The 9,765-nt window shown below is 37.8% G+C and overlaps 1 pseudogene; it reads right to left on the bottom strand.

The window, feature by feature from the left end:
* Window positions 1-2,365: 2,365 nt before the first annotated feature.
* Window positions 2,366-8,454, bottom strand: LOC134625727 (interferon-induced very large GTPase 1-like; annotated as a pseudogene).
* Window positions 8,455-9,765: the final 1,311 nt, after the last annotated feature.

The following is a 9,765-nucleotide window of genomic DNA, read 5'->3' as shown; positions in this document are numbered from 1 at the left end:
ATGGTTTGAGTGTGTTGACCCAGGGTGTTATCTAAAACCTGCAGGATACCGGCTCTTGAGGCCTGGAGTTGGCCACCCCTGATATATTTGATTGTTGTTCTCTCACACAGCTTTACTGAATCAGATTAGGCTGCAACCCTTCAAAGATAATAAAACAAGACTGTCACGGCCTTTTAAGTTCCAAACACAAAAAATAGTCCAAGAAAATAGTCCTGGAGTTGGCCACCCCTAAAATATATCATATATCAGTCAAATCAATAAAGCCATCAAGAATTGGAATCCTGCTGAATTATGTTGCGGTAATTTTAAATAAAACCTGCAAACACCTCAGTGAGCATGATTTGAAGTGAGTTTAATAACATATTGCAATATGGAGAGACTCTGGTCAATCACCTAAGCAGTCTCTGAAAATGGGTGCAGCTGCTCATGTCTTATATGCCTTGACCAAACTCAGAGACAAAGAAAATTCCTCAACACATCACGTGAGTCTATACCTTCAGCTCAGCTCATCCTTGAAACCCTTCTTTTCAGAGAGAGAGAATTACACCCTTGTTTTCTGCTTAGCAGTCACCTAGAGATTTACATCCCTGATAAGCAGAAGGAGCCCCACTATCTTAACATCTCCCATGAACTTACAATGGCCCCATTGTGTATGTTTAATAGAGCATAAGGCCCATTTGTAGTGCACATGCATACAACTGGTGGCATAGTGATTCTACAGATACTAAAGTGATATGGTTAAAATATGTGATCAATACATCAGAAAACAAATCTTCCACCACAATTATCATCTGTGACTAAGATCATGTATGTAAACTGTGATTGTTTTGTACATAATAGATAAAAGACACAGACAATCAGTGACTTGAGGAATAGAACAACATGTGTTTATTATCAGTCTGATAATTACATTGCAGTTATAGCCAAAGAAAAATCTCCAAACGTTTTGCCAAAACATGTCATTAAAGGTATGCTTTCCAACAAATATTCTAATATTCTGTAGGTATGGTGCTACACATGACCTTGAATCAGACCAGCAGTTAAGAAAATGGATAGATGCATGCACAGATGGATCACTGGCTGTGGGGTCAGTCTGGCAGATGCTGAGGCACTTCAGTTTTTCTCAGTGCGGATTTATTACTGGATGTACCATCACCCCCTTTAAGTTTTATTATTCATCTTAATTTTTTCATGTTATACTACTAATGGTGCATTTATCAGCATTGTAATCAGACAAAATTATCCTTGAAAACAAAATCATAGTGCATTAGATTTGTTACTTCAGATAAATAATCTTAACTTCAGTGTAATTTTTGGCTATGTTAAATTGAGAGAAAATATTTCCATTATGTAGTGATCTACACATTTTGATCTACACAAGGGTTGTTGGTTCAGGTCCAGCTACAGACCCTTTCGGGGTTGCACAAGGAAAAGTATCTGGCTTAAACTTCAACCAAAATCAAACATGAGAAGCTACTTGGTGTGGTGAACCCTTGTAAGACAGGAGAAGCAGAAAGTAGCTTTTAATGCATCAGAAACATATAATATCTCTCTGTTCGTGTTAAATTTATAAAAATGATGCTCTTATATATAATATATATATATAAGGTATCACAAACACAATTAATTCTGCATGAGCTAAACTAAAAATGTTTCAGATATGATTAAATACAAATTTTAAATCATCCTTATATACAATTATTTCATCAGTGCTCTTTGTGTTTTTCTTCAAAAATAAACAAAAAACTAAATATTGTGTCACAAATACATACAGTGAGAGATCAACTGTGAACTCCTTCTTAAAAGTACATTTATTATTTGATTAAAAATCCTTCACTGCTTCCAAAACCTTTTGCCTACTTCTTGTAAGTAAGTTGGACTGTAGCCTCTCGTTGCCACAGGTTTGCTCTCAACTGCACCAATAGACTTTTTTTCAGTGTTGGTTATGAGGGATCTGACAAATTTATTTTCTGGATAGTCAAATCCCAAAAAGTAATGATCTGCTTTTTTTTTTAGCTTCATCTATGAAATGATGTAAACATTTGATTATAGAACCTCTGTCCTGTTTTCTCTTGCTGCTTTTTTTGAAAAATATAATCATTGTATTTACCAAGCTCTAATAGTTTTTTGTATCTGCCACTGCTTCTGGATTCATTTATAAGCGCTCATTCAAAACCAAGCTCATTAAGGATATTTGCCTGATCATCTTCCAGATTGATGCCCTCAGTGGGTTTTGCACCCGCTGTAAATTCTGTAACCCACTCACTCCAAACACAGTTGAACTTTTTTTTTATGTTCCTCTTCATCTTTTGCTTTATATTTTAACTGATGAGCGAGCTCTTTCCTCTTTTGCAGCAGCTTGTTCTCAAACTCTGGCTTTCTGCAATTTCTTCTGCTGAATAACTTCATCCAGTTTTCTTTCCACTCCTCTCACCAGCTCCTCTTGGAACTCCTTTATTTTGTTTTTGAATCGGCCTCTTCACTGAACCAGTATTTCTTTGTCTCTGTCATCCTCAAAGTACTTTGACATATTATTTTCTACTTCTTTATATTTGTTGCTCATTTTATTAAATAGATCACTGTGCTCAACCTTGTTGAGGTTTCCGTTTTCAATTCTGGTGTGAAGCTGGTTTTCAATAGTCAGCATGTTTCTCCTCAAGGACCAGGTCCAGTTTCCGTATTGGACTTCAAGTTTTCTGTAAACTGCAATTTCCAGTGTGCTTTTGAAACTGAAAAGAAAGTTGTTCATTCATCAGGGCTTTCCACAGGTCTTGAATCTTTCTGTTAAAATGTGAGATAGTAATCCCATTGGACTGTTTAGCCTTAGACAGGATGATGTTCTTCAGCTCTTGGATGCTCTCGCTGTAACCTGGATTTGGAGGAGCCATCGGTGGACTTCCCTCCCATAGCCAAGGTAAATATTTCACATCTGTTTGCACATCAAAGGCAATCACATCACTGAAGCACTCAGCATCACACACTTCCTCTTTAGCAGCTAGCTGAGCCATCTGGTCCAGTTTTTCTTGCAGGCGTCTTTTCCCATCCATGTTTTTCTCAGCAGCTGCGATATCTGTCACATTCTGGTGAACAAACACACAACTTGGAGAAAGTTTAACTTTCTTCATCCTCATGAAAGTCTGAACAACAATCTGCAGGACATCCTGCATCTCAGCTGAATTCTCACCAAAGATGTTGATCAGTGTCATGTTTCCCAGACCAACAACAAATGTTGCCAGTTCATTGTCGTGATGAAAAGTCGCCGTTCCCGCCTTTAGTCCTTCAGTGTCCACCACTAGAAAATAGTCAAACTGGAAGTCTTTCTTGATTTCCTCTGACACTTTGACCAGCTGCATGAAGGCACCTTTGGTGCACCTGCCTGCACTCACTGCAAACTGGCATTCAGCATTGTTGATTTTCCACTGCTTTGTACGCCCAAAACTGACAACACAAAAACTCTCTGGTCACCTAGTTTCTTGATGACTTCATCTAAAAGACTAGAGATCCATGTTAGAGGCACATGACCTGCATCACCATCCATCAGCTCCACTGGGTGTCCTGAAATCATCAGATCTGCAGCCAGTTCAGGGTATTTAGACCAGTCAGTGTTTGTATGTTTTGGTTTTACTGCTCTGCTCTCTGCTTGTACTGCTCTATGGGCTTCATAGATCTGTCCCATTTCTCTGAAGATGTGCTCCAGGCCAAAGGTTGCAGACTGCAGTTTTTTGGATATTTCTTCAAGCTCAGTTTGTTTACTTGTAAACAGATCAGATTTGACGTGTTTCTTCTTCAGAGTCAAGAGCTCAGTCCACTTTTCATCATAGCTTTGAAGAATTGAATATATCTCATCTGTGGATAGGGCATCTATTATGATCTGCGTCCATTTCAGGAAGTACTCCTTCTCTTTTGATGTCAAAGACAAGAGGCTTTCTGTGAATGACTTCATCAGTTCACTGCATGAAGCTTGGCACTGATTTTGTCTTATTTGCATCAGCTGCTGTTGTTTCTGACTTTTTTCCTTCTCAATGTGTCCTTTAAGGTGATACAGCTCTTTATTTATTCTGCACCACTCATGCCACAGGTCGCCTTGACAAGTTAGAAATGTATCTTTGATTTTTAAAATTTCCATCCCTTGAAGCATATTAACTGTTTTCATTGCAGCTGATTTCCCTTTTTGACAGACTTCATCATCTTCATCCACTCTGACTCCAGGGACTTTAGCCAAGGATTCAAGCTGGAAGGATCTATGAGGTCCAGATAAAATTTCTTCAATTATTCCTTTCAGTTCTTCAGAAACATCTGACTCACTTCTGTCTTTCAGACCCATTTTGTATTTTCCATTTTTCACTTCAAGTGCATCACAATCATCATCAGCAATGAGAATAATGAGTGCCGTTGGTGAGTTATAAAGGGCTTGGATGACTGTGGTACTTTTCTGGCCTTTTTCCAGAGTCGGCACAAGAACAACATTAACTGAAGATTTTTGTGTCAGTATCTCACACTGTTTTTCAAATGACAGAGCATCACCATGTAGATTACAGAAGGCAGCGCAGTCAGTGAAGGAGTCATTGGGTTTTACAGCAGGGCAGTACCAGGCAATCTCTGCCACACCATCCATCAGCAGGCGAGATTTGGTGCTACCTGGGCAGTTCCTGTGGAAGAAGGTGCTGTGACGGTCATTGATCAAAGTGTTCATGAGCTGAGATTTCGACACTGGCAGTGAACCCAGGCGGAAGAAAAACACCATGGGTGTCTCAGCTTTGCAGATGGGCATTGTCTTCATGGTCATGGCATGTGAATTATCCTTGATTTGAGTTTTCTTCCATGTTTTTTGTATCTGCCTGAATGTCCACAGAGGACATTCAATATCCATAGTGACTGGGTCAGGGACAAGCAAAGGTAAGGCGTACTGACACTGGGAAAGCTTAGCAACCAGGTTCTGCTTAAGGAAGCTGTCTGAACAATGAAATAAGGCCATCTGAACATCCATTGGGTGAATGTGAGATTTTGATTTATTAGAGTCTACCTTTGTACTAAATAGAGCCTCAAAGTCATCATTGTTGAACACTGGAACAGACTTTGAACGGCTTGCATCAGGATTGTCAGGATTGTCAGTTTCTGTTTGGCCTTTTTGTTTGATGCTTTCGTCAAAAATATCTATTGGCTGCTATAACAATAAATGAATCACAAGTTAGTGTATGCAAAAATTACAAAACTAAACATTTTTGTAAAATTAATTAGAATATATTACCTTATCCTTGTTTACACTCATACCTATACCGGAGACACCTGCAGAACAGCAATGATGTAACAGTTTAGTAAATTGGACAGTTCAAAAGTAAAGAAAAGTCTTATTTGAAACTTTTTTGGTTTAAAGCAGCACTAAAGGCAGTTTTTTTTGTTTCTTTTTCATTTTTTTCATGTTCGCCTCCATCAATTGTCACCTTATCAGGGGATTTTTGTGTTCCAGTGAACCTATGAGCAATTTTTCCTTGGTAGGGTTTCCACTGGGTGAGATGCCAGATAAAGAGCGACTGAGATAAATCCTATGCAGTATGACAATCAATGGTCCAGTGTACCCTGGGTTACCCTGGAGAGGAATGGGACATTGTTCAACTCTGGTGTTGCCCTCGGTGAGGAGGCAACAGGAAGGAGCGGGTATACTTGTATCCCCCCAGTATGTCACGAGTACCTGGAGTTCTCCCCAGTGCAGGGCTCTACACTTACTTTTTGCCACGGGTGCACTGGTGCGCCTAACTTTTTTTCTTAGGTGCACCAGTGCAAAAGTTCGGTACATGCAAATGTGTCAACCGCATCACTCAACACTTCTACCCAGACAGACAATATTGATTTGTAAATGATTAACTGACAATCTTGTCAACACAATGTTCTTTATTTGGAGCACATTTCTACAAGAAAGATAAGTTACCGTATTTTTTGGACCATAAGGTGCACCGGATTATAAAGTGCATTTAGCGAAACCAAATAGTCAGATAAGTCAATTTTACTCAACTCATTCTTCTTGCTTCCTACATTTCTGTACCATTGATTCATTAATGTTGAATTCTCTCGCAGCTGCTCTATGCCCATGTTCTACTGCGTGACTGATAGAGTTTGAACTCCGCTTCATAAGCATGTCTCTTAACAGGTGCCATTTTGGGATTTTTATACACAATACGGTAATATTATGTTGAAGCACGGTACATTAGCGTCCTGACTATGGTAGCCGCAATGCTCCATCCTGCCTTCTTAGAGCCACTGGATGGGGTGCTAAGGAGTGCTCTATTCCCAGGGGTTCTATTATTCTGCTGGGGAACTTCAACATTCATATGGGCAACCACAGTTAGATTTGGAGGAGTATGAACTTTTGGTATGATGTTCCTTTTCTGAAATGCTGTGCTACTTTTATGCCAGATGTAATAGGACGTAATAGGATACACCTTTCAAAAAGTTAAACTTTTGTCTTGGCAGTCCACAGAGTATTTTCCCAAAAGTCTTTAAGATCATCAAGATGATTTTGAGCAAAACTGAGATGAGCAGGTGTTTTCATCTCGGAACTCATGAGAACAGGTGTGGAAGTAATCAAGCCTGGGTGTGGCTTGTGAAATACTCCACAGTCACTTTATGTTAGACTGGGGATTGATCACTTTTTCACACAGTGGTTGCTTGTGTTACATTTGCCTCATATTTAAATTTGTTTGATAATCTGAAACATTTAAGTGTGACAAGCATACAAAAAAAAAATAGGAAGTCAGGAAGAGGGCAAATGCTTTTTGGTTGCTTGCAAATGAGACACCATTTGCAAGCAACAGAAACAATCAAATAATTGTATAAATAAGTGCTCAGATGTGCTTCAGTATAGTTGCTGATTAACAGGACTATCTTCTACAATCGGCCATAATGGCATATATATTGTAGATGTGACTCTGGAACCAGCTGCAGTACGGGCCAGCTGACCACAAAAACTTACTGCAGCTGACAATACAAATTATTATCAGTGATTTTCCCCTGCTTCCCCATAACACTAGAACTAGAACAAGGGTTCCCTTACCGCCCAAATCCTACTTAAACTCCTGCTGTTAACCTATGTCTCTTTTTTTAGGAAACAAGTTTAACAAACCTTTCAATCGACCTTGAACTTGAGTAATTCACTTCAAACTAAGAAAGTCTAATTTTTCAGGACCTGGCTGTTTAATCAACTTCAAGTACATACATCCGGAATTACAGTAAGTTTCGCATGAGTAGTGACAAAAAGCTTTGATACCATGGATACTGTGTTCTCATCTTAGAGATGACCCAGAAATAATCTTAGTGCATCATGCAAAAGCAAGTCTCCTAAAATGATAATGATTCTGGAGGAGAGAGGACAAATTAATATTCCCAAACATATTGCCAATGCAGTTAAAGCAAACTTGGAAAAAACTAAACAAAAACACATGCAAATTTAAAAAAACAAACAAACAAAAAAGCCCTCCAGCACATTCAATAAAACATATTTTTCTGACTAACAACAATGAGCGAGTCACGAAACTAGTGACAAATTAAAGAAATAAAAAGCAAAGTTTCCCATATTCTCTGTGACAACAGCATTCAGTGATTTGTATCAGTATAAAAGATTTTAAGATTTGTCCTAAAATAAAATAAAAAAGTTCAAACAAAACTTTTTAGAAGAATTTAGGATCTACTCACAATAAAATCTTACCTTTTTGATTTTTCAGAAAAACAGAAGAATTGATCCCAATTTCCTCCTCTCTGTTGGCATTTTGGTCCAAATGCTCTCTCTCATCTTCATCACCCACCACTTTAATGGCACAGGGGGGAATGTTTTCAGAGACCATGACATCGATTTTCTCTAACAGATTTATTATCTCATTTGCATCCATCATGCTTCTTGTGCATGTGTGGTATCTTTTTTCAGCAAAGGTGCTGTTAGCTTTCAGGTCTGCCAGTGCACTTTCACATTTTTCACTTGAGTCGTGAGTCACAACCGTCATGACAAAAGACAAACATTTTTTCCCAAAAGCTTTTTCTAACCATTGAATCCCTAAGCTGTAATGGTGGTTATGCCGACCATATGGTAACAGTAAGAGAATGGCATGAATTCCCTGGTTTAGTGGGATTTCATCAGTCTTTTGGAAACCAAGCATGTTAATGACAGTGATATGCTGACCACACATATCATACAGCCTGGATGAAAACTTTTTAACATTGGTTTTGTCATCATGGTCAAGTAAGATGTTTTTTGGCCCAATCTCAATAGTATTTGTATTACCAGTTAACACAATGGTGAGCTTGAGTGATTCTGAAAGAAACCAAACATCAGCAGGTCATATTAGTTAAAATGATATATTCAAAGTTGTTAAACATTTTATGAAATTAAAAAAAATAAACAAATGTTACAATGTTCCTAATTAAGATATTACCTCTGCCAGTCTTAACACCTGTTTCAAGCTCCATGAGCTCCTTGAGTATTCACTGGATCACACTGAGAGAGAAGTAAAAGAACATGCTTAAAAATGTGTGTGATAGTATATGCCTAAAATCAAGAAACAAGTTTAATGACACATTCTAGAGTCAAAAGAATCCAACTCAGTTGGTTTGTTAGTGAGGGAATGAGTCCAGAAGAGACTGGTAGGATAACTCTTGGTCTGGACTAAAAAATATATCCATATCCAGCTTATATAATATTAATTAATGTTGCAGACCCAAATGCAGACTAGGATGCAGAGTTATAAAATGAAAAGATAGTTTGATTCCAAAAGCTGGTCTATTAATTTGATAAAAAGCAACAAAAGGTAAAAGAATTCAAAGGTTTTTTTAAAAAAATTCCCCAAACAAAAAGTACAAAGGAAATGGTCAGTAGACCAACAAGAGGACGACAGATAAAGAAGGGGTAACAGTGGAAGGGGCAATTGATTTGAGGGAAAAATCAAGATGATCATAATCCACAAACAAAATAATAAAATAAACTTACCTTTTGTTGTTTGCTTCCTCTCATCTCCTGGATCCAAGATCCAAGGCCATTTATAACTCTCAACACCAACTAACCCCTCCCACTTGTTTTTAACAGCTCTAACGTGGTGAGAAACATCCAATAGGCTGTGAAGCTCTCTGTATTCATACCACTACCAAATCAATAATTATAAAAGTAAAAGAGAAAGTAAAAAAATTATTTAGACTTGCGACTTGCAGAAAATCAATTGTGATGTAATAATGAGACCCGTAAGGCTGGTCAGACTTGTTACGATGCAATTAACTGACTTCTGGATGCTCCATGCTTTTGAGCTCAACAGTTTAAAGAGTGAATAGATAAAATGTTTACTGCCAATAATATGATGACATGAAAATGAAAAACAAAATGTCTAATGCACAGTGTAGCTAGGGTAACTAAAGCAATGCTTTATACTATTTTACAAGACAAAAGTTTGGCTTCAGTTACACGTTTACATGCAACACAGTAATTTTTAGAATAATAAAATTGGCATATCATTGATCATGAAGTTCTACATTTCATCTACATAATGGGTAAGAAACGTGCTGAGAGTGAGTTAGAACGTGGCAAGATTGTTGGTGGGAAACAGCTGGTATTTTAGCAATTACTGATCTATTTGGATCTTCTCACTGTTTTACATTTGACAAAGAATAGCCTGAAAGCAAAGCACATTTTCTATATTTCAAATGAAAAATGCATTTTTAATTGCAGGGATAAGAATGGCTAAACAAAATAAATAAATAAATACCCAACAACTATAACTAAAATAACTTGTC

The sequence above is a fragment of the Pelmatolapia mariae genome, linkage group LG4, assembly GCF_036321145.2.
Source record: "Pelmatolapia mariae isolate MD_Pm_ZW linkage group LG4, Pm_UMD_F_2, whole genome shotgun sequence".
In the NCBI taxonomy this organism is placed as follows: Eukaryota; Metazoa; Chordata; class Actinopteri; order Cichliformes; family Cichlidae; genus Pelmatolapia; species Pelmatolapia mariae.
This window is presented reverse-complemented; position numbering and strand designations above follow the sequence as displayed.